General features: G+C 33.4%; 1 long non-coding RNA gene across 1 annotated transcript; it reads left to right on the top strand.

The window, feature by feature from the left end:
• The first annotated feature begins 438 nt into the window (after positions 1-438).
• Positions 439-21080, top strand: LOC108292667. The gene is made up of 3 exons (XR_001820366.2): positions 439-451; positions 7009-7019; positions 21013-21080. It is a non-coding gene; the product is annotated as an uncharacterized LOC108292667 (long non-coding RNA).
• The last annotated feature ends 3564 nt before the right edge of the window (positions 21081-24644 follow it).

The following is a 24644-nucleotide window of genomic DNA, read 5'->3' on the forward strand; positions in this document are numbered from 1 at the left end:
CACAGTCCAAAATCACAACCAATACTTCTAACTCAGGCTTTTATGTATTTAGCCCTATGAGAAAAGACAAATCTCAAAATCTTAAACATTATATTGCTTTCTGATTTCTTGAAAACATATTTTGGGAGAATATTAACTGTACAAGTGCTAAAATCTAGTAATTGTAGATAATGTCTGGCATAAAATGAAGCCAATGGAATTTAATATGTCAAAAGAAACAAAAAAATTACTAAGAAGGAAGCTGGACCTAAGGGAAACATACACAGTTTCAGTTACTGCCCTTGATACAAAATCTGTGTGGAATTTGAGAGCTGCCAATAAAAAGTGTTTTAATAAAAGTAATTTAGTAACTAAACATTTGTTTTTGAGTTATTATTTTTCTTGCAGATCAATTAGTATTTTTTTAAAAAAGAAATCCGGGAATATAATTCAAGATTCATTTAAAATCATTGTATTTCTTATATACTTCATCAAACACATAGAATCTTCACAAAGTACTTTAGCTTTTGATGATTATCTCCAAAGTAAGGTGACTTTACTGAATATAAACACAATATAATTACATCAGTTGGAATCACTGAACTTATCTGAGCAGAGATAAGCACTTGGCAGGTTCTGGGCAAAGAGCTAAGAAATTTGGCTTCAGGAAGAAAGAAAAAAAAAAAAAAAAACAAAACCCAGGTTCAGTTGCTCTCAATGATCATCTTGTTAAATTTATTTAATCACTTTCTACAGTAAGGTTTAGTTTGGAGTTTCTCTTTGATTTTATGGAATAATGTGAGTGAAGAAGGAAACAAGCTAATAAAGAATATAGCATTTAAAATTACACAGTATCATTTACCTTCTCTTCACCTTCTTCTTCCTCTTTCTAATTCGTTTAGGGAATGGAAGTGGGACACTGGGACATATTGATGTTCTCTTAATTATTTTCCCTCTGGGATTTTTTGTTAATAGTCCACTTTCCCTGTTCAGGTAATAACAGATAGTCGTCTTATTATTGAATAACTCTTCAGCCTTCTCTTTGACATTCATTAACCATGAAATATTGTGCTAAGAAATAGGTCTATTTTTTTTGACACCTTCTTGTTTGAATAGAGATTAAAGTAACTTTTTATTTGTTGTCCTTATACTTCTGTAACCCTTTGTTCTTCTGAGACTTGTGCATCTCATTCCTATTTATTTTTGGTTATGTGTTTTTATTTCCATCTTTTATGCATTTCATTTAAGTTTTTTGAGAAGTTGTACTTGTTGGAGAGCTCCCTCCTTTTTCATATTACTGCTTTGGCATCCCTATTTTTCATCATAAAAACACTTTAATTGCATGAATAGACATACGTTTTTCAGAGCTTCTCAACTCTTTTAACACTCTTTCTTCCAGTCTTGAAATATGGAATTAGTCCAATATACTCTCTGAGTTGACATCATGTTTCTTTCTATCACTTTCATGAATGTCTCGTCCTACCAGTCTCTTTCTTAATGCCCATTAGTATGCAAGGTTTGGTAAACTTTAACCTTTAATTTTCCTAGGTAGTAGCTTTCTCTTTGTCCAAGATATAATATTTTTCACTTATGATAACGTTGACAGTCATTCTGATTTCTTCTTCTTCTCCAAAATGTTGTGAAAACAGGTGTTCTCTTTGTATTATTTCTTTATTCCATCTAGGGGTTAGATTTCTTTATTCATCTAATCTGACAAATTAGAGTGTAGAAAGAAAAACACATAGCATTTGTTCATTTCTTTAAGCACCAATATATTGATTGCCCTAAATGCAAAGACACTGTGGTGGTCCCACTGAGATTATGATTATTTTTAACTATGCAGTTTAAGTATAGCAAAACTTTACTAGCTTTGGTAAAAGCTGATGGTGGATGTAGTTTTATCCCTTTTTCTCTAGACCAAAAATGGTCTAGAGAAGATTATGTGGGAATATATTTGACCCAGCCATTCCAGGGTTCAATTCCAAGTCTATATTCATTAGCTTATTTGAGACATCTAACTTGGACTTTCATTGCTTAAAAGAAATAGTGCTGTTAACCAAATAGCAGATTTTCTGTTTGTTTTGGCTAAAAGGTCTTTCTTAACCATGTTTCCCAAGTCACCATAAAGAAACATGGTAGAAGGAATAAAGAACTAGGAAAGGCATAGATTACTGTAATTAGAAATTAAGTCAGTAAATAAAATGATATACTCACAACTGATATTATCATAGGAATCAGCTCAATAATCTACCTTAAAAAACATAAACAAATCTTCTATCTCTATCTCATATTTTAGTTACATGTAAGATATGTAAGGTATATAGAAAATATACCTTATTTTCTCCACATTCAGTGATATCAGAAACCTATGACGGGTTCTAGATTCTTTTATTACTATATGACATGTAATCAATTATCAATTTCTGCTGAATTTACTTTCAACATATGTCTCAGTTATAGGCTAAACTAATTAGTACATCAAAGTCAAGGTTATATAGACCAATGTGGAAGAGAAAATTAAGCAACCACGTAATTAAAATGATGTGTTGTAATGCTTATATAATGCTTTGGATAGGATTATGTGGAAATATATCAGTTTAAGTCAATTCTACCAGGAGCAGCACAAACCTAATTTAAGTACTATTCACAAATAAACATATGATATATTGTTCATATTATATTATAATACATTATATTATAATGTTGATGTCTTTATCAATCTTTTTGTTTTCTTTTATATTTTGATATAACTATATATACTTCTAGAATAATATACATGCAAAAATGTTTTTGTACAAATTCTGATTTAACCTCAAGTATAATTCTCAAGTATAATTGGATTATTGTGAATATTTTCATTACTAATCATAATAATTAATAATATATTAGTGATGTATATGTAAATTCCTAATAACAAAATTACAGTTTTAAAGGTACCCAAAGAAATGCCATTCAATTTCAAGGTTTTAGTTCTAAAGAAGCCATATCTTATAAAACTAATTTTATTTCCCTTTGAAAATGGAAATTATAATAGGTTAAATCTGTATTTATTATTAATGTGAAAAATTTTAAGGATATTGAAAGGAAATAAAGACTTCTTTACTAACTTTTGTATTCATTTATTCATTCATATGTTTCTAACTCTTGATTCCTCCAACGCCTCCTCCAGCCCAACTGTCAAACACCTTCATTATTCAAATCTCCACTTAAGTTCCCTTCAGTGAAGCATTTCTTCATAGCTAATTATGTCTTCATGCTCTTTCATACTTGTATTAAATTCAGTGCAGAGTGTCACTATGGCAATTATCACATGCATTGTAATTGCTGGGTTCTGTGTGCTTAACTATAAGTTAGAATTATGTCATTTCATCTTTATATTTCCATAGGCTGGCATATCAAAAACTGCAAAATAAATCACTATAGAAATCATTGAATGAAACTTATGGTAGAATTAACTAGCATGATGATATAAATTGTCACAAAATAAACTAAGATGTCTTTACAACAACAAATTAATTATCCCTACTTGTTTTGAAGCCTGGACAAGGTACATCATAGGATAAGGTGCAAGAAAAATTTCAAGGAGAAATATTTATCTGCTATATTCACAAACATCTAAAAAGGAAAGCCATCTGGTATTAAGAAGAATTCCAGACAAGCAATGGAAAAGAAAAAAAATGACTTGACAATGAGGACAATTTTTTCAAATGCTAATTTCTCATGCCTTGCCAATTCAAAATCATATCTCTCTCAAATAATATTTGGTTTCAATGCCATATGATATACAATACACATATTTCTTCAAGGTTCCAAACTGGAATGGCAGAACAATCCATAGCACAACTTGTCAAATTGATATGATCTATACAAGCTAATAACTGTAAATGGACATGACCTATACATGTTAATAACTATGAGAGAGTATCAACCAGGAGAATCTGTGACTAAGGCATAGTGCAAATAGCACCAGTTATTATCAGTGAATCAACCATTATTTCCTGCTAAATTTATTTTTTCCTCTTAGCATGATGACTTACACTCAGAAAAGGAACTTTCTAGAAACAGGAAATCAGCATGTGTGGTCTACATAATTTAGCTATTATTCCACCTAAGAACATCACTCTCATATAGCAGGAAATTGAAAATGATTGAATCATCGTGTGTTATTATTTCATAGGCATCATTTGCTATATTTCTAATAATAGCACTGTAATATAAAACCATTGTTACTTATAGTTTCTCAATGCAAAAATCAGTGGCCTTATTTTTTGTCTATTTTTCATGCTCATGATGAATGAAAGCTAAAATAGAAAAGAACACAATTACTTTTTATTTTAAAAGGAAAAGACTTCAACCTGTGGTTTCCAAATTGTTCACACAGATAACAATAGAAATCTAGGAATAGCAAAGAAAATATAGAAAAGAATACTCAGGGCTACATAGAGGCAGATTGCAAAAGGATGGCAATATTAACCTTTCAGATATATAAATTGTTCCACTCACCTGAAAAAAAGAGGACCTATTCTCTGTTCTACATTAAATAGCTAGAATAATGGTTCTTAAAATAGGAAAAAAATATGTCAAGATGTAGTTTTTTGTTTAAGATATCTGCTATTCACTGACCTCTGACCAATCAAAAGGCTGCAGGTTCTGCTTTACATATACCCAAAATTTTATTCATAATTATGAAAAGTTCTCACATCTTACAGTCATTCATAAGCTCCAAAATAGTTTTATATAATTTACATGAAGTTATCCAGCTGTAAATGAATACAAATTTCTTTTTCTATTTAGCTAGGAAATGTAATTTATTTTATTGATTTAGAATATAGAATGATTCTGTTGTCTGAGTTAATTCAATATCAAACATTTAAAGACTTAAAATTTTCTTAACTTTATCACAGCAAAATAAAATAATTTAATATACAAATTCATTGATCTAAGTGTAAATTTGAAAATTTACTCATTTCTTCATCCCAGGCACTGTGTCAGATATGTGCTTTCTCACTTATTCCTTCCAGTGACTGTTTAAAGTCAGCATCATTACCACATGAGGATATTGAGGCTTAGGAAAGTTAGATTAGTTGCCTGAGAATGTGCAGCTACTAATGGTAAAACCTAAAATCTGCACTTTTATTTGTCATAAATGACCACCTCAACACTTAGTAAATATCTTATACAGCCAAAACACAAAGAAGTGACCAACTCACTGATAATTCCTGTTCTCAATTAAATTCAAGTAACAAGAAAATTTGTGTCACCCAGAAGTTAAGTGAACATTTGTTTGATCACACTGAGCAGCGTTCTACATAGGCAAATTGATTTATGGAATTAATTCATAAATCTACTCACAATGTGTTATGAAACATCAGCTGCTAATATAAGATATAATTATGACATATATCCAAAATTTCTTGTGTATTTAATATTACTAGAAATATTCAATGTTTCATCTTAATTCTGTACATGATAATTTCTTGACATATTTTCTTCTTTGTGGGAAAACCTATTAAATTCATCAAATTTAAGACAGCATGGTCTGACTCAAATAATATTGGCTCCTGAGATTAAAATGTTGGGTTATTTCTAGAATACTTGAAATACATTAAAACCTGAGAAGTTGTTTTTGTTTATTTTTGGTAAGTTTTCTTGCATAAATTCCTAAGGAATATGAGAAAGAGATAATGACCTTGAAGTTTTACTCAGAACCTCCCAGGAGATTAACGAAGGAATTAAACTGCAAATCCAAATATGAGAAGCTATTTCCATTTAATGGGCATTGCTGAGTCAGTGACTTTCTTATAGCATAACAATATTACCCTCTTCACTAAATATCTAAAACCAAATAATAAAAAATTAGCTCCAAATCTTTAAACTTCATGAAATTTTCATTTTTCTCCAGCATCTCAACAGTCATATGAATTGTTGGAACTATTTGCCTCTAATAGTGTATTTATAACCACATATTTGCCATTGAGAGATAGCAGTAAGTTAATGTAAAATCTCTAATAAAATATAACTATAATGCTCAGTACCGATGTTATCCCTAAGAAAAAAATAACTATGATTACCACAAATAAATGTATATACAGCTACTTTCCAAAAAATGAAGTTATATCATGGACAAAACGATATTTAAAATTTTATTTGAAACTACCTTTTAGTTAAGTAAAAAAGCCAAATTTTGAGTCATTTGTTGGATAGTTCTTTACTTACAACATTCATAGTACATCTCTGCCCTTGAAGTCTATACTTAAAGCATATGTTGCTGGGGCCAGTGGGCCAGTGGCTCACTCCTGTAATCCCAGCACTTTGGGATTACAGGAGGATCCCTGTAGACAGGAGGATCCCTTGAACCTAGAAGTATGAGACTAGTTTGGACAAGACGATGATACACCATCTCTAACAAAGTAAAAAATAAAGTGTTAAAAATGTATATGCATTACTCATTACAGAATTCAGATCAGTCTTCCGGTGATCTTAGAAGGGGTGGGGCACACATGGAAAGAACTTCATATTCTACATGAAGAGGTATTCTAGAGGAAATAGAAAGATCTTCAGCTTGGAGTAATTCAGATGTAGCTTCAAATCTCTGCTTAATTAGTAATTCTACACTCTAGGGCAAGGTAATTAATAATCTGAATTTTGACGTAACATACAAAGGAAAGGAACTGATACCTACTACATACCAAGCTATATTATTAATAATATCTAACAAAAGCTCCAACTGAAATACTTGTTGAATACATCTGAGAACAAGGAAAATGCACACTTGTCCTGGAGAATTATAGTAAAGATTATCAGAAATAAATTGTGAGAAAGAAAGTCACATAATTCATGGCAATTGAAAGCATTCACTAGGTCTTTGTTTCTCTCTCCTTCTGTATACGCTTTTGTTATAAAAAGTCTTGAGAGTCCCAGATTGCTTGCCTTTCTTCCTATCTCTAAAGACTATTCATCTATATGAATTATCTGTATTTGTGACCCTTTGGTCCTTTCCTTTGATTCAAATTATTGGGTCTAGAGGAGTGATTCATGAGGTTGTCTAAAATTGGGTTATTTGGAATTGGTTAGAGGAAACTTATTTGGGTACATGACATTTAAATTTTGATATTTTTTTGAGAAATCTTGCCATGGTCAAGAATATTAATTATAAAATTTTAGCAACATGTATTTTTCATTGATAATTCTTAATATTTTTCTCATCTGTTTCACTTAATGTACTTCTATATGCAGGAATCAGTAACTGCTTTTGAATCGGCTTTAAAAGTAATCTGAATTTATTTTCTAAAATAAATAAAATTTAATTTTTTATTTGATTGATCAAATGATGTAGTCAGGGATCAATGTTATTTATGTATTTTTTAGCTCATCAGCTTTACTTTGAATTCTTTTATGGAAAACTTCCATTTTCCATCTGAGACATTTCTGTCTAATATTTTCCCAGACTACATGTTCCCATATTCAAATCTAGCAAAAAAGAAAAATTAAGCTGCACAACTCTAATTTGATTTCTAACAAGGGAAAGGAGTATTTTTAACTGGATTATACCAATCCATCATATTTCTGGATATAGAGGTGAGGATCGATCTAAATTAAACCACATGGCTAAAAAAATATGAATTAATGTTATTAAAAGAAAGGAAAACAATAAACACCAATCTCCATCCAATTTTTTAACCAACCAATTAAAAATCTCCTTCTCATGAATGCCTTTAGAAAATGTCTAATACTATAAAAACATATCATTAACTCCTCCTAAAAAGGACACAAGAAACAAAATATGATGTGTAATTATACTCCATTCTATAGCTGAAATATCTGGATGATATTCAGTTTTCTTTGTAAAACTTCTCTGTAGCTCACCATGGTCTAGCAGCCTGTCATTAACTGATAAGTTGAACTAGGCTCAGGATGTACAATACATTCACTGGAACAAAGCATAAGGAAGGTAGAATAAAATACCCATTTGGAAACGCATAATGGCCACTAGGTCATAAGTACCACAGCCTGTTGAAATGAAACAACAAACTATTCCTATGCTGTTATATAAATTTTTTGTTCATTTGTTTTGTTTCGTTTTTCCAGTCTGAAGCTTTGAGTTGTCTTTTCTGGAAGATGCTGCCTTGAACATTGCACTTCATTCCTGCTGATTTGTCTGTTCTTGAGTAACTTTTTTGAATAGTTGTCTCTATCGTTATGCCACTATTCTCACTGTTCCATAGGGCACCCCTGGTCAGTTCATGATTTAAGGTCTTGGGATGGTTTCAGGACTTTAGCAATCACATATTCTAATTTCCAGGATTTGGCTGGCCCTGACAGTAGAACCTATGGACAGAACAGAGGCCTCACAAGTAATACCACACACCTACAACCAACTCATCTTTGACTAACCTGACAAAACAAGCAATGGGGAAAGTATCCCCTATATAATAAATGGTGTTCCTATAATCCCAGCACTTTGGGAGGCTGACGTGGGTGGATCACGAGGTCAAGAGATTGAGACCATCCTGGCCAACATGGTGAAACTCCCCGTCTCTACTAAAAATACAAAAAAATTAGCTGGGCGTGGTGGCGTGTGCCTGTAGTCCCAGCCACTTGGGAGGCTGAGGCAGGAGGATTGCTTGAACCTGGGAGGCGCAGGTTGCAGTGAGCCGAGGTTGCACCACTGCACTCCAGCCTGGCGCCTGGTGACAGAAGGAGCTCTGTCTCAAAAAAAAAATTAAAAATAAATAAATAAATAAAATAAACGGTGTTGGGATAACTGGCTAGTCATACGCAGAAACCTAAAACTGGACTCCTTCCTTACACCATATACAAAAATTAACTCAAGATGGATTAAAGACTTAAATGTAAGACCTAACACCATAAGTACCCTAAAAGAAAACCTAGGCAATACCATTCAGGATGTAGGCATGAGCAAAAACTTCATGACTAAACACAAAAAGCAATGGCAACAAAAGCCAAAATTGACAAATGGGATATAATTAAACTAAAGAGCTTCTGCACAGCAAAAGAAACTATCATCAGAGTGAGTAGTCAACCTGCAGAATGGGAGAACATTTTTTGCAATCTATCCATCTGACAAAGAGCTAATATTCAGAGTCTACAGGAAACTTAAACAAATTTACAAGATAGAAACAACCCCACCAAAAAGTGGGCAAAGGATATGAGCAGACCCTTCTCAAAACAAAAGACTTTTATGCGGCTAACAAGTATATGAAAAAAAGCTCATCATCACTGGTCAAATGCAAATCCTGGTGGAATGCAAATCAAAACCACAATGAGATACCATCTCACATCAGTTAGAATGGCAATCATTAAAAAATCAGGAAACAACAGATGCTGGAGAGGATTTGGAGAAATAGGAACACTTTTACAGGTTGGTGGAAGTGTAAATTAGTTCAACCATTGTGGAAGATAGTGTGGCAATTCCTCAAGGATCTAGAACCAGAAATACTATTTGACCCATCAGTCTCATAACTGGGTATATACACTAAAAATTATAAATAATTTTACTATAAAGACACATGCAGATGTATGCTTATTGCAGCACTATTCACAATAGCAAAGACTTGAAACCAACCCTGATGCCCATCAATGATAGACTAGATAAAGAAAATGTGGCACATATACACCACGGAGTACTCTGCAGCCATAAAAAACAATGAGTAGCTGTCTTTGCAGGGACATGAATAGAGCTAGAAACCATCATTTTCAGCAAGCTAATACACAAACAGAAAACAAAACACCACATGTTCTCACCCAATAAGTGGGAGTTGAAAAATGAGAACATATGTGCACAGGGAGGGGAACATCACATACTGGGGCCTGGTTGGGGGTGGGGGACAAGGGAGTGGATAGCATTAGGACAAATACCTAATGTAGATGACAGTTTGATGGGTGCAGCAAACTACCATGGGACACGGATACCTATGTAACAAACCTGCACATCCTGCACATGTATCTTAGAACTTGAAGTATACAAAACAGATAAACAAACAAACAAAAAGCCAAAAACCTCATCAATCTAGAATCACATATCTAGCAAAATTATTCTTCAAACAAAAAAGAGAATTAAAGCCTTTCTCAAACAAACAAACAAAAAAGAACCTATGGAAAAACAAAAAGGGTTTATTTTCTGTCCATTTTGAATCAATTCCAGGGGTATATTTCAGTTATAATTTTTAGTCTCTGACAGATCATGTTGAATATCCCTATTTTTAAACATTAAAACTTTGTCTTTTGCCTATTCCTTCAGACTTCATTTTCCTGTAATTTGCTTTCATTTTAACCTCTGCCTGGAGGAGATTTGAAATAAATGTCAATGATTTGTACCTGTCCCTACATGGCATTCAGGTTGCACTGTCAAAAATTGTTTTGTTTATCATAAATGATGGTATTTGCCAAGCATAGAAAAATTATTAGGCATTTGTGAGAGATTAATGGGGCCAGGTTTCTACTAGAGTCCCAAATTATCTTTTTCTAATTTTCTATATCTCAGAGTTTTTCAACTGTATCAGGTTCCAGATTATTTCATTCAGTTGCTTTTATTTATAGTCTCCAGGTAGAACAATCTCCACTGAAAAAACCTTTTTTTTTTTTTTCACTCTATGACCTCTTTGGCCAGTTCTGTAGTGTGATTTGCTACATAAGAAGCTGCTAAAAGATGCAGAAAGTATTCAGTAAACTCCAGTAGTGTGAAATTGGCCCAAGTTTCCTAGTGTTGTAGTCTAAGGTAGCACATGATCTGTGTTCCAAAATATATTTCTTCATATCATATAAGGGTGAAAAACGGATTGCTGATTCCTATGCTTAATATGATTATCACTGTTTCCACTAGAGAGGGAAGGAGACAGTGTGGTAGCATATCATTTCAACTTCAATAAGCTCCCGTCAAACATTCCCTCAGTGCAAGCAGGTAAATACAAAAACTGCTGTAAAATCATTAAAAAAAAAAAAAAACTCACATGATGGACTCTGTGGGTTTAAATCTCCTAGCCTAAGTCAAGACAAAAAATTCAGAAGTTTCTTTCCCCCAAGTGCACGATTACCGTTAACATAGGTTGGGGAAGAAAAGGAGAGAAGGTTTATGTAGGCAAAGCCTGGGAAACCATGAAGTTATGCTAGAGCAGAAACAGACTGACAAGCAATATTTGAAAAATATCGCAGAAAGTGAGTAAGTGCTGAGCAGACTTACTTGTTCCTTACTGGTGAGAATCGTTGTATTTGAGACTGCTAGCATTCATCAAGTTGGGATATTCTTCTTCTTTGATGCACAACTTGACCGCATTTCACAGGCTCTCTTGAAGATAGATTTGATCAAGTTCCTCAGATGTAGTCAATGAAAGTTAAGAGGAGGTGGTCTAACACTCCCTTCACTCTCTCCAAATAAATAACCTCCCAAAATAAGTCCTCCATGTTCTCTTCAGCCTGACTGCTAAATGGATAGAGAAAATCATGCTAACCTAGAAAGTTTTATGTTGAATATCACAGAATGTTCTTCATCTTGGGTCTCTGAATATGTGAAGCAGACCACCTGAATCATCTGAATTCTGTTCAAGATTCTTAAGTAAGCAAAATCCTACACTAATTGATATGGCAATCAGTATGTAGCTTAATTGTTATACGGTGGGCAATTATAAAACTGATATCATGGATTGGAAACAATTCCTGTGTCACGCATTCATTCAAAACAATCAAAGCACTTGATGATACCATTACTTCAGTAAACCAGACAGCAAAGAGCCTTTCATTACTGTATGCCTAGGGCAAGAGTTCCAATAGAGCCCATCCACAGAGAATTTTAGTATTGTTGCCTTTAGTAAGATTTTAATTAAAAAAAAAAAATAGCTAAGATAAGGACTTCCTGTTTGAGAGCAGAAATCTAAGGTGGTAAGATTCAAGGAATGAAAGCTTGCAGATAAGGAGAAATCAACTCTTACTGGGCCCCAAGCTCTGGAATGCAAAATTTTCTACATAATTGTATTGTTTTATGTCATCTCAAATTTGAATTGACTCCTATTAACAATGAGAGGGGCATGAGGACAAAGAAATAAGAATAAAAATAAGTGTTGAAAATGGGTTCTTGATGTTACAAAAACAATCAACATAGAGACAAAGGATTTCTCAGCAAGGCCAGTTTTACTTTCTGCAGAAAGCTTGCCACCCAGTAGCAGCCTTGCCACGAGAGCACACTTGGACAAAGGAGACAGGATTATTTGTAAGGTGACATGCCCACCCTGCTGCTGTGTCCAGTTTCCATTGGTTGGAATGTGACCTCACCTTCCATACTTGACCCAATTGGCTAACAGCTTAAGACTTTCCTAAATAGGCTAGGAAAAGAGAGAACAAAGAAAAAGGAAGTCGCTCATGAGATGATCAGGGAAGTGCTTCCAAACAAGAAATGGCGTGAACTGTGGGCTGGGACTTGCTCAGGCCTGTCCAGGCACACCTGAGTAGGCTAAAGCAGCTAGCTGGTCTAGAATATAGGAGCTAATAGAGGATAGAGAATTTTTGAGTGAGAAATTATTATCCTTTCAAACCTTAAGATGGAAACTTTGAAGTAGAACTTCTCTACTTCTCAAAATTGGTCTAAGAATATTTTTTGTGGAAATAAATTTTGTGAAAACTACTGGCTTATGGAACTGAATGGAAGCAAAATCAATCATCTGCTAAGTTGTTTTAGAAGGAAATTGATAACTTTATCCAAAAAAGAAAAAAAAAAAAAAACTATAACTGTGGAAACCTGGGCTGTGCAACCTGGTACAGAGAATACTCTGTAATGACCACTTTAAGCATGGTCACATGAGTAATTGTCAAAGTAGGAGCCTGGGAGAAAGAGTCTGAGTGTAATGTTAGATCCTAGGCACAATCTTGTCTTTGGAAAAAAAATGTTATTTCTCATAGAATATTAAAGGAATAAGGTAGTAGCAAATAATTTTTTTTTCCATTTATTTTACTACATTTAGGGTTTTGGGGCACATGTGAAGAACATGCAAGATTGTTGCATAGGTACACATGTGGCAGTGTGATTTGCTGCCTTCCTCCCCATCACCTACATCTGGCATCTCTCCCCTTGCTATCTCTCCCCAACTCCCCACCCCCAACTGTCCCTCCCCTATTTCCCCCAACAGACCCCAGTGTGTAGTGCTCCCCTCTCTGTGTCCATGTGCTCTCATTGTTCATTGCAAGTAATTTTTAAAATGAAGATACAAGGTAGGAAATCAATATAGACTCTTAGTACTATGGAGTAAACTAGTATGGAAGTAACCAACCATCCTCAAGAATTAATTACTGTCAATTGTGTAAAATCTTCATGAGATCCTGTATAATTTTCCTTCTTCCACCTTCTACCTTGGTTCTAACATAAACAAAGACTAGAGAAAACTGCAACAAGTTGGTAACTCTATGGATGAAGAAATAAATAAATGATGAAAGAAATTTCTAGGGCATAATAAAATGTATTTACATTTTTAAGATTAGCATAGGTTGGATTTATCTTTGTCCATCAGAATTTTCTATGATGAAAAATAAATTATAAAATCCAAATTGTTGAACAAGGTAGACACTATTCACATGTGGCTATTGAACACTTAAAATGTGGCTAATGCAACTGATCAATTGATTTTTACATTTAATTTATTTAACCCAAAAGTAAATTTAAATAGCCATGTGTGGGTATTTGAGTTGGGCTACTCATACTTCTGGAATAGGAGATGATCATAGAGCTGTTTAAATCAGATGCTATCTTATCAGGATCCAAATAACTTTCTTTTCTTTCAATTAATATCTTTTATTTACTAAATCTATATTGAATCTACTTTCCTCTTTCCATATATGATACTAACCAGCAGTTTTGAGAGATGCAAAGTATCTTCTGAAGCATAATGGAAGTGGAGATAACCTGATATTAGTTTGTTTCATATTCACAGAATAAAATCAGGGTTTCAGGACATAAGTTTGACGTAAGTATTTACAATCAAGGCTTTTTAAAATTTGGTCCAAGCCTTTTCTCTATGCCTGACTTCCAGTTTTCTGGCAATTCCTCCATATATTGTAGGTGAATCTCACTATTCTCCCTGAAAGTCATTTCCTCAGCTGTACCCAACCTATCACCACTCCCTCCTCCACCTTCCTCCTTTTTCTTATAAAAAAACCTTTATTTCTGGCCAGACATGGTAGCTCACAGTTGTAATTCCCGCACTTTCGAAGGCCAAGGTGGGTTGATTGCTTGAGCCTAGGAGTTCAAGACCACCCTAGGAAACATGGTAAAACTTCATCTCTAAAAACATACTTAAAAATTAACAGGCCTTAGTGGCACATGCATGTAGTTGCAGGTACTCAGAAGGTTGAGATGGAAGGATCACCTGAGCTCAGGGAGGTCAAGGCTGCAGTAAGCCAAGATTACGCCACAGCACTCTAGCCTGGGTGACAGAGCTAGACTCTGTCTCAAAAGGACAAAACAAAACAAAAACCCTTCATTTTCCATTTCAAAAACAGTTGAAAATCATCTTCTTTTTTCAATTTCTATCACTCTACCAATTCTGGCGGAATAAAATAAGTGATTTCTTTTACTTTCTAATTGTATGACTTTTATACATAACTGCTACATTTATCATGGACTTCTACTTAATCATGAATTACTTTGCTAACTGAAATTCTTGAGATCTGCTAAACCTGAGACTTTGAGACGTTGGGTTTAACTTTTACTCAAATACATTTTTCTGATAATAACATCTTTATTTTGCTGCCCCTTTAGCAATACTATAATTCCTTTTCACAATCGTTTCCCTTAGAGACTTTGGGGTACAACGGAGAATATGCTATCCAAGAAAATTTAGCATAGTAATTGAATCCTGGAGTCTGCCTGCCTTCTCAGAGGTGAAGCTTTGCTTTGTCTCAACCTTGACTCACAGTAGGAAATATAATTTATGAAGATTTATAAATGACTTTTGCCTGTACTAAAATATTCGCTCAATTCTACTGTTCCCATCTAGCCACTAGGCCACTATATCTTTATGGCTGTATTACTACAATCCATAATGAACAACTGTAGTCAGATACAATAAAGTTTGCCTTTCATGGAGTCCATACAATAATATTACCATTCTATTATCTATGGAAGCACAGGCTTATGCTATAAAATTCAGGATGCCTAGGGGAGCTATGCCTTCCAGGAAGCCAGTATGAAATGTGATTCCTTTCAAATCTTCCTGCCTGGCATTCACCCACCAGAAACCATAAATTATCAAAATCTTCTAGGGTAGCAAGGAAAAAGCATGAATACTTTCACCTTTCTATTACCTACAGTCTAATCATAAAAGACCTTACCAAACCCAAGCAAAAATTTCAAATGCCTTTAGATATCCTCTTTTGAATTCCAGGCATCTCTATTATAATTGAAAAAAATAATATATTGGACTTGTCTGTCTTGGGGTGAGTATAAACATTTGAATAAGTGGAAAAAGAGAAAATATCCAAGTTAATTATTTTCTGTCTTCAGCTTAAGGCTCTTCAAACATGTGCAATCTTAAGACTCTTTAACCTTTGCTGTTCCCCAAGAATTTCACACAATGTCTGAAAAATGGGTGATAGTAGAAGTTTTCATCCTTCTCATACTTCTTTCTGATTAGTGATAATAACGTTGTGCCCTGCAGGTTGTTTAGATAATGAGATCTGGGGACAGCTTACAAATTCACTAGCTTGGTTTTGTTGCACAGGTTTAACAATACCGAGCAGGAAATAGTGTAAGTCCTGAGTCCTCTTTACTTTTATTATATTTAGTAAGCACTTGCCAAGTGGTTCAGTAGTCTAATTCTATGACAATCAACTTGTTAATCTCTACTCGTTGCTCAGTGAGTGCCATTACCAACAAGTCGAAGTTCATTTAGATCCTTCAGGTGTTGAGATCGGTTGGGGAGTGCAGGAGAGGCTCAGCTCCCCCGCTAGGATGTGTTCTTCCAGGCCCTTGGTCCCTCATTCACCCAAGAATGGGAGGGAGGACCCCGATGGGCATGGTGGATTAGTTTAAGTAAATATTGGTCCTCAAAGAGTCTTGTAGAAAGTGATTTATTTAGGCCGAGAGAGAGAGAAAAAGAAGAAAGAGAACGAGAGAGAGCAGCTCCCACGATGTCATGGAAGGGGATCCAGAAATGGAGTCTCCCTGGATGTGGTAGAATGGGACTTGTAACCTGGGAGATATTCCTGCCCTATTCAAGTTTTCTGTCCTATGAAAGGAGTTCCTTTAAATTTCTGCTGGAGTGACTGACCTTTGATTTCTTCCCATGCGCCACAAGTTAAAGAAAGACCTTTAAGCTCCTGGATGGAGACGTGTGTGGGAGTATGGTGCTGAGAAGTTCTTGCCTTTGAAACTACGCCTCCTTGTGGACCCAGGAAGCGAATACGTTACCTCAGTGTTAATCTCAAAAGAAATTTTCTAACTGTTGATTTAATAACAAAGACTATAGCTCCTCATATTTATTATCCACTTTTATTCAGCAGACAGAACTATTTGCCATATGATTCTTGTCTAAAGAATTGTGCTGTTCTGCAGGAAAAGAGCTCTTCTTCATGTATTGTCTTTCCAATTGGTTGATTGTTAGCTAAAATGAGCAGGTAGTAAATCTAGTGAAGAATAATATTGATTTAGGGTTGATTATTTTAAAATATTTTCTCAACCATTTTTCAAGTCCACAGTTCCCATCTAGACACTCCATCTTTCTAGAACTTTTAAGGAACTACTCTAGTCAAGCACAAGAAACTGTGTTCCCTGAAATCTCTTGGGTCATTTTGACATTCTATTCTTTACAAAATCACTGACTTTGTTTACCAACATTACATTGTCTCTTGTTTGCTACCAGCTAGCATTATACCTGAATTACCTTTTAGTTTTGCTTTCACCTTTTTTTTTAATCTTATCAATTGCAAGATAGTTAATTCTGAACATGGGATATGAGTTTACATTTTCCTTAAGTTTATGTTGTGATCTTAGTCTTAAATGCTCAATAATACCCAATCCTGTAATAGGGGGGATTTGCAGCAACGTAATTTAGATAAATTTGATATGGGCAGTGGATAGAGTCCAACATGGAAAATAAGAGTGGTAAACAGTGAATCACTTTAATTCGACAACCATTCTTTGAATTAATCATTTAAAAATATATACCTTTAATCACCTGCACTTGAGTCACTGGCATGCCTAAACTCTACTGATGGTTTACAATGGCATAAAAAAAAACTATTTATGCTTTCTAGATACAGAATGGGCCCTAATATGATAAATAGATAGATATTTAGGAGAGGTAGCAAGTTTACCTGACCTAAGACATGGATTTTGAGTTAAGTTTTATCCCTTCAAATTTATCTATAAAAATTATAAAGTACAATAAATGTAATTTACATTAATTAGGTTTCAACCATCCACATGTAGATTGTGCTTAAATATACCTCAGAAGATAAATTAATAATGTCATTGTCATGATGTGATTGTGATTTCATTAAAGTTTGCAGTCTGTATCAGTTGACTCAGTCAGTTAAAGCTGTCACCTTATAAAGTCAAAGTGTTGAAGTTAATGCATAGATAACCCAGGGCATTCTGATACTTTTATATTCTCTCTAGATAATTTCAACGTCAAGAACCAATGGTCAAGAAAGAAAGATGATGGAAGACAGTGACTAATAGTATCACCCATCAATAATGATGGAACTTTAGATTTCATAGGTTAAACTATATAGATTGTGACTGAAACTAATGAAAACAAATGTAAAAAATACCTTAGAAAACTAAGAAGAACAACATCATCCTAAACTGAATTTCTATTGTCTCATCTCAAGATAGTCTAAGGCATTTAAAATTTAACTTATACTTCCACCTTTCTAACTCTTTTATATTCTTTTTTTCTTTTTCTAAAAATGCTAATTTTCATAGTTCATCACTTGTGGTAGGCAGAATAATGTCTCCCTATGGATGTGCACATCCGAAACCCCAGAATCCATGAATGTGACACATTGAATGGTCAGGAGAAATAAATTTTGCTGATCAAATTAAAGTCAATGGTCAGTTGACATTTAGATGGGAACTTATCCTGAATTATCCCAAAGGGCCTAATGTAATCACAGGTGGCTATAAATGTATAAGAGGGAGACAGAAGAAGAGTCAGTGTTAGGATGATGTAATGCGAGAGTTACTTACTCACACAGCCATTGTTAGCTTTGAAGATGGCGGGATATCAATAAGTCAAGTAACACATATATTAATAGTTATTAGACCTGGAAAAGGTAATTAAATAGTTTATCGTTTAAAGCTTCAAAAAGATATGTAGCCCTTTCAACATCTAAATTTCAGCCGAGTGAAATTAATTTAGGGCCATTAACCTATAAAACTATAAGAATATACTTGTGTTATTGTAAGCTGCAGAGTTTGGGATAATTTATCACAGTAGCAAAAGGAAAGATATACATCACACAAGGGCATTTTTATCAGTATCCTTGATATCTTGCCTTTCACTCTTCTTTAATTACATTGTCACATTTACACTTGAATTATTTAATTTTTTCTCTAATTCTGGAGTGGATAGAATCTATTTTTGATAATTAATAAATTATTCCAAATAGAAGAGTATGCATGGTATTGATGTGGCAGACGGAGGATATGTTATTTACTTCATTGTTCATTCCATTGAATAACAATAATATTTTATGGTATAATTAAACAATAGTCATTGAATAATAATCATACTACCCATTTTCTTGGGTTATAGATATACATTTTAAAGATCTGAGAATCTTTTTAAATCTATGCATTTGTTTATTTGTTTTGTGTGATTGGGAAGAGTTAGACAGTTTTGGTATGTGCACACTATGAAGTGTTGATAAAAAGTCTGTCATTGCAAATTAATTATTGAATGTCCAATATTAATAACACAATGGTATTACTTAGACTCTGTTTTAATTATACTTACAATAGCTTTGCTTTCTATGTTATGAAGCATTTGAACCAAAACTTTCTATTTAGCTGTTATAACATTATCATGAAGGCACAAGTGTGGACTCTAAAATAAAACTGCTGGAGTTTAAATCTGTTTTTGTAATTTATTAATTGAGTAGCCTTGAGCAAGTTATTTAAGATATCTGTGTCTCAATTTTCTCACCTACAAAATACATATATGTATATTTATATTGCACAATTATCACTGAAGATTAAATATAATTACTATTAATGTAGCATACTGTAAGAACCTAGTAAAGATTAACTTCTTTATAATCATTTATTTGCATAATGTGCTCTTATAACTCACTGATTAAATACTTACTTTTAGCTACAATTATCTCCAACTTTTCTGTTCTTTTAATATAAAGTTTTTTATTTACCTGTGTTTCCTTCCTATCTTTAGGGGAAGGTGCTTTTAAGTCTATCTGAAGCTAAACCCTTCATTTCTGCCGTCTCTACTCACCTGTCCTAATTTCTATAGAAAAAGCATTCATCAGTCATTGTCTTTAAAACTCAAATATTTAATTCACTCTCTGAAATGACTTTCCTTATTCATTTTATAAACACATTGATTCCATCTCTTCATAAGTAAACAGTTCCAACTCTATTCATACGTGTTCCATCACTCATCTCCCTTTCATCATCAAACTTCCAGAAAGTATGGTCTTTGTTTGCTGCTCATACTTTGTATTCACTAAAGCCTAAAACTATTCTTATTTTTTTATTGATATGGGATCTCACCTTGTCACCCAGGCTGAAATGCAGTGGCAAGATCATATCTCATTGCAGCTTCGAATTCATGCCTCAAGCAAACCTCCTACTTTAGCCTTTCAAATAACTGGGACCATAGGAGAGCATCAACATACTCAGATTATTTTTAATTTTTGTTTTTGTAGAAATAAAGCCTCACTATGTTACCTAGGCTGGTCACAAACTCCTGACCTCAAGCTATCCTCCTGCCTTGGCCTGCCAAAGTTCTGGGATTATAGATGTCAGCTACCACACCCAGCCCATAAAACTATTTTTAATAGTATCTTGGCAATAGCATTCAGGACATAAGCACTGGCAAAGAATTCATGAAGAAAACATCAAAAGCAACAACAACAAAAGCAAAAATTGACAAATAGTATCTAATTAAAGAGTGAGCTCCTGCACAGAAGAAATAAAACAAAACAACAACAACAACAAGAAAAAGCTATCATTAGGCTGAACAGACAACTTACAGAATGGGGAAAAGTTCTGCAATCTATCCATCTGACAAAAGGCTAATATCAAGAATCAGCAAGGAACTTAAACAAATTTACCAGCAAAAACAAACAACTCTATTAAAAAGTGGGCAAAGGACATGAACAGACACTTCTTAAAAAAATTATTTATCCAACAAGCATATGAAAAAAAGCTCAACATCACTGATCATTAGAGAAATGCAAATCAAAACCACAATGAAATTTCATCTCACACCATCAGAGTAATGATAATAACAAAGTCAATAAGCAACAGATGCTGGTGAGCTGCTGAGAAATAGGAATGCTTTTACTCTCTTGGTGGGAATGTAATTTAGTTCAACCATTACATAAGACAGTTTGATGATTCCTCAAAGACCTGAAGATAGAAACAACATTCGGTCCACAATCTCATTAATGAGTAGATACCCAAAGGAATATTAATTGTTCTATTATAAAGACACATGCACACATATGTTTATTGTAGACTATTCACAATAGCAAAGAAAAAGAATCAACCTAAATGTCTCTTAACAACAGACTGGCTAAAGAAAATGTGGTACATATACACCATGTAATACTATGCAGTCATAAAAAGGAATGAGAGTATGTTCTTTGCAAAGACATGAATGGAGCTAGAAGCCATTATCCCCAGCAAGCTAACACAGGAACAGAAAACCAAACACCACATGTTCTCACTTATAAGTGGGAGCTGAGCAATGAGAACACATGAATACCCAGATGGTAAGAACACACACTGGGGCCTGTCAGGGGGTTAGAGGAGGGAGAGTATCAGGATAAATAACTAATCATATGGAGCTTAATACCTAGGCGATGGATTGATGTGTGTAGCAAACCACCATGGCACACGTTACCTATGTAACAAAACTGTACATCCTGTGCATGTATCCTGGAACTTAAAATAAAATAATTTTTTCTAAAAAGAAATTGCTTATAATTTTCTCCTTCTTTATTATTCTACCCTGTGGTCATCCCTGCTAAACCCCTTTTCAAAAATTTGTGGTTTTTCTTATTTTATTCACTAGTAATCCAAGTTTCTCATGCTTCTTCTGAGACTGTTTAGTTTCTGTTTTCTTTTCTAGGTTTACTCCTTTGTAAATTCACTGTATGCTAAGGCATTCTATTTTAATGTCTTTTTCAAATGATTTCACTAAATACATTCATTTTCAGAAATAAATGATTATCAAATCTCTACTCAAATGTGGCCTTTTTCCTAAATTTTAGTAGCCTATTTTTATTTTATGTGTACTGGCTAAGTACACATAAATATCTTGCAGCACCTCAAAATTTAATATTAAGAACTGAACATACTGCCTGTTCTATTCCTATGAAAATAAAACCTCTTTCTCCTCCTCTACTCTGGATTTCAATTAACAAATTCACCTCAACCTCCGTGTCTAGCAGCTTCAAATGCACCCCTTGCTTCATCTTTTAAACGCTGTATTTATTCTATTACCAAATTATGAATTTAGCATTTATTACATAGATATTGAACATACACTGTGTGCTATGAACAAATAAAAGCTAAAAATGCAAAAATGAATGAGAATAAAATTCCCCATATAGAGGTAAAATGTGATAAGTGAAGAAAGACTAGCTATGTGTGGTTTTGTGTGTGTGACTTTGAAACGGGCCATGTAATGAATACTTGTTTGACTCCCTGAGAGACTTTCTATCTAAAATAATTAATCTAAACCAATAATGTGAATTATAGTCTCACTGTTGTTGAATGATTTATGAATGGCTATTTGATCCAATTCTCACATATGAGATATGACTATCCAGCTGCTAGAGTACCCTGGGGAAGTCTCCATCCTAAAGGAGAGCAACAGAAAGAATATTTTTTTCTCTTCCTCTGGACTTCATGATGTTTACAACTGTTTTTCAGGTCTACTGTCATTCCTCTGGACTTCATGATGTTTACAACTGTATTTCAGGTCTACTGTCATGGAAAATGAAAATGCTGCTTTTTAAGCATATATATATATATATATATATATATATATATATATATGTTTTACCACAGGACATTTGATGCATCATTTTCTTATTTAATAGTGTAGAATTCAGAATATGATAATTTTCCTTTAATATTTATTTAGTATTCAGAGTATGATAATTTTCCTTTAATATTTATTTAACAGATTCATTACAAATCAATGTGTAATATTGTGTCCCTTAGAATAATGAATGATGTTGATGCTGCATTGTTCTCAATATTCTGTTAAGAGCAAAATTAGAGTTTATCTCTGGTTACCTTTGTCAACCTCTGTTAAAATGTAAAATGTAAAAGCAATAAAAGACCCCTTTTTATCATTAATTTTAAAACTTCCAAGATAAAGCTATATATAAACGAATTGGGAAGGAACAGAAATGAGAAAACAAGTTTTAAGGGTAATTTTTACAGAGTTGAACATTGCAACTGAATATCACAACATATAATATAAAATATTATGCAAAATTACCAACATAAATATGATTTTACTGATAAACTATATAAAGACAAAACATTATATTCCTGATTCCAGTTGCCAACACAGTAAAACAAATTTATACTGAAAAAAAATGTTTATTTGAACACTCCGAATAATGTTAAAAGTGGCAAATAGAAATATCATAGCATTACAATGTAGCTGTTTGTTTTAGATAATAATTTCATAATCATGATTTCATCACAACAATTTAAAAAGTGGTAGTATGGTTACAAGTCACAATAGTTCAGGAAAGAAGTAATGCAAATGTAGCTGGTTTCTGTTTCTTTCGATAAACTGACTGTTGAATTTAAAGATACAATTCTCTTACAAGAGTGCATAAGATAGCTTACATCTCCAAATTTTTAAATAAAATAGCATTGTAAAAATTTATTATGAACTGAATTGTTTACAAATTTTATGTGAATTATTAATAATTTAAAAAGCTACAGTAAAGTGGTTTTTTTTTTCTTCTTTTCTGAAAAAAGCAAAAGACAGACCTTAGTATTTGACATTTTTAAAATTCTGGACATTAAAAAGAACACAAATGTACATAAATGTTCTCTAAAATGTTCTAAAATTTAAGCACAAATATAGCGTCTCAAATCTACAAAGTAGATAATAGATTTCCATTAGTTGCTGGGCAACATCATTTTATGTTCTGCAGCTGAGTTTCAGATTGATGAAATATTTTTAAAGTTATCTGCATAAAGTTGTTGGAAACTTGATCAGGTATAGTTAAGTTCACTGAAATTTCCATACATCTGAGTGGTTTGTATAAAATAAAATAATAATATTATTAGCATATGGCAGATGCACAATAAATTAATGCCAATTTGCATTTTACCAATTACAGCTTCATGCTCAAACTTTTAATTTAAATTGCATTAACTTATTACTCTAAATTATATTAGGGAATATCATTTTCCAGTACTGAAACTAAATTCTGCATTAAAGAATATGGCTTTCTAGATTTACTTGTACACACACACACACACACACACACACACACACATAAACATGGTAAAATAATGCTTTTCCTTAGTGGTACAATTTTAAGGTTTCTTTTTTGGTAACTCCGTCACAGAATTCCTGATTTCTTATCAAAGCTATACTTCTTTATATTACAAATTTTTGTTTTAAAAGCAGTTGCTCTAAAGCAATAACACCGGCCTAAAGGGTTGTCACTAATTATTTACAGTAACTTTCCCAGGTTACTTTCCTATGCAAAGAGACAAATATATAAGAATCAAGGAGACACAACGTGTAAAGGGGTGAATATGTATTACGTTTGAAGTTCATAGACTTGCCTGAGTGAGACATGGGAATCAAGATACTCAGAAATTTGGCTACAATTTGATATTCAGCTAAGCCTCTTGGTAGGCACAACAAAGCTTTGGGAATAAACTTATATGGGAAGTGAGGAAGTACTAGGTTCTTGAGTTGTAAACTTCTTTTTCCATGTATCGTCACTAGCATTTTACCACTTTCTGGGACTTCAAAATTAGGACAGTTCTATTTTGTAATTATTATTTTAACATTTTTACTTATTTTTTTCTCTTTAGTTTTATGTTTAGGGGGTGCATGCACACGTTATTTGCCTTGGTAATTTGCATGTCACTGAGGTTTGTTGCACAAATAATCCCAACTCACAGGCAATGAGCATGACACCTAATAGCACCTAATAGGTAGCTTTACAAACCATTCTTCCCTCCCACTCTCCCCACTTAAGTGGTCCCCAATGTCTTTGTGTTCATTGCATTTAATATTTCACTCCTAATTATGAAAACATGCAGCATTTGGTTTTCAGTTCCTGTGTTATTTTGCTTACAATAATGGCCTACAGCAGCATCCATGTTGCTGCAAAATACACAATTTCATCATTTCTCTTATGGCTGTGTAGTATTTCATGGTGTATATACACGTTTTCTTTATTTGGTCCACTGTTGATGGGCATTT

The sequence above is a fragment of the Cebus imitator genome, unplaced genomic scaffold, assembly GCF_001604975.1.
Source record: "Cebus imitator isolate Cc_AM_T3 unplaced genomic scaffold, Cebus_imitator-1.0 Scaffold498, whole genome shotgun sequence".
Lineage (NCBI taxonomy): Eukaryota > Metazoa > Chordata > Mammalia > Primates > Cebidae > Cebus > Cebus imitator.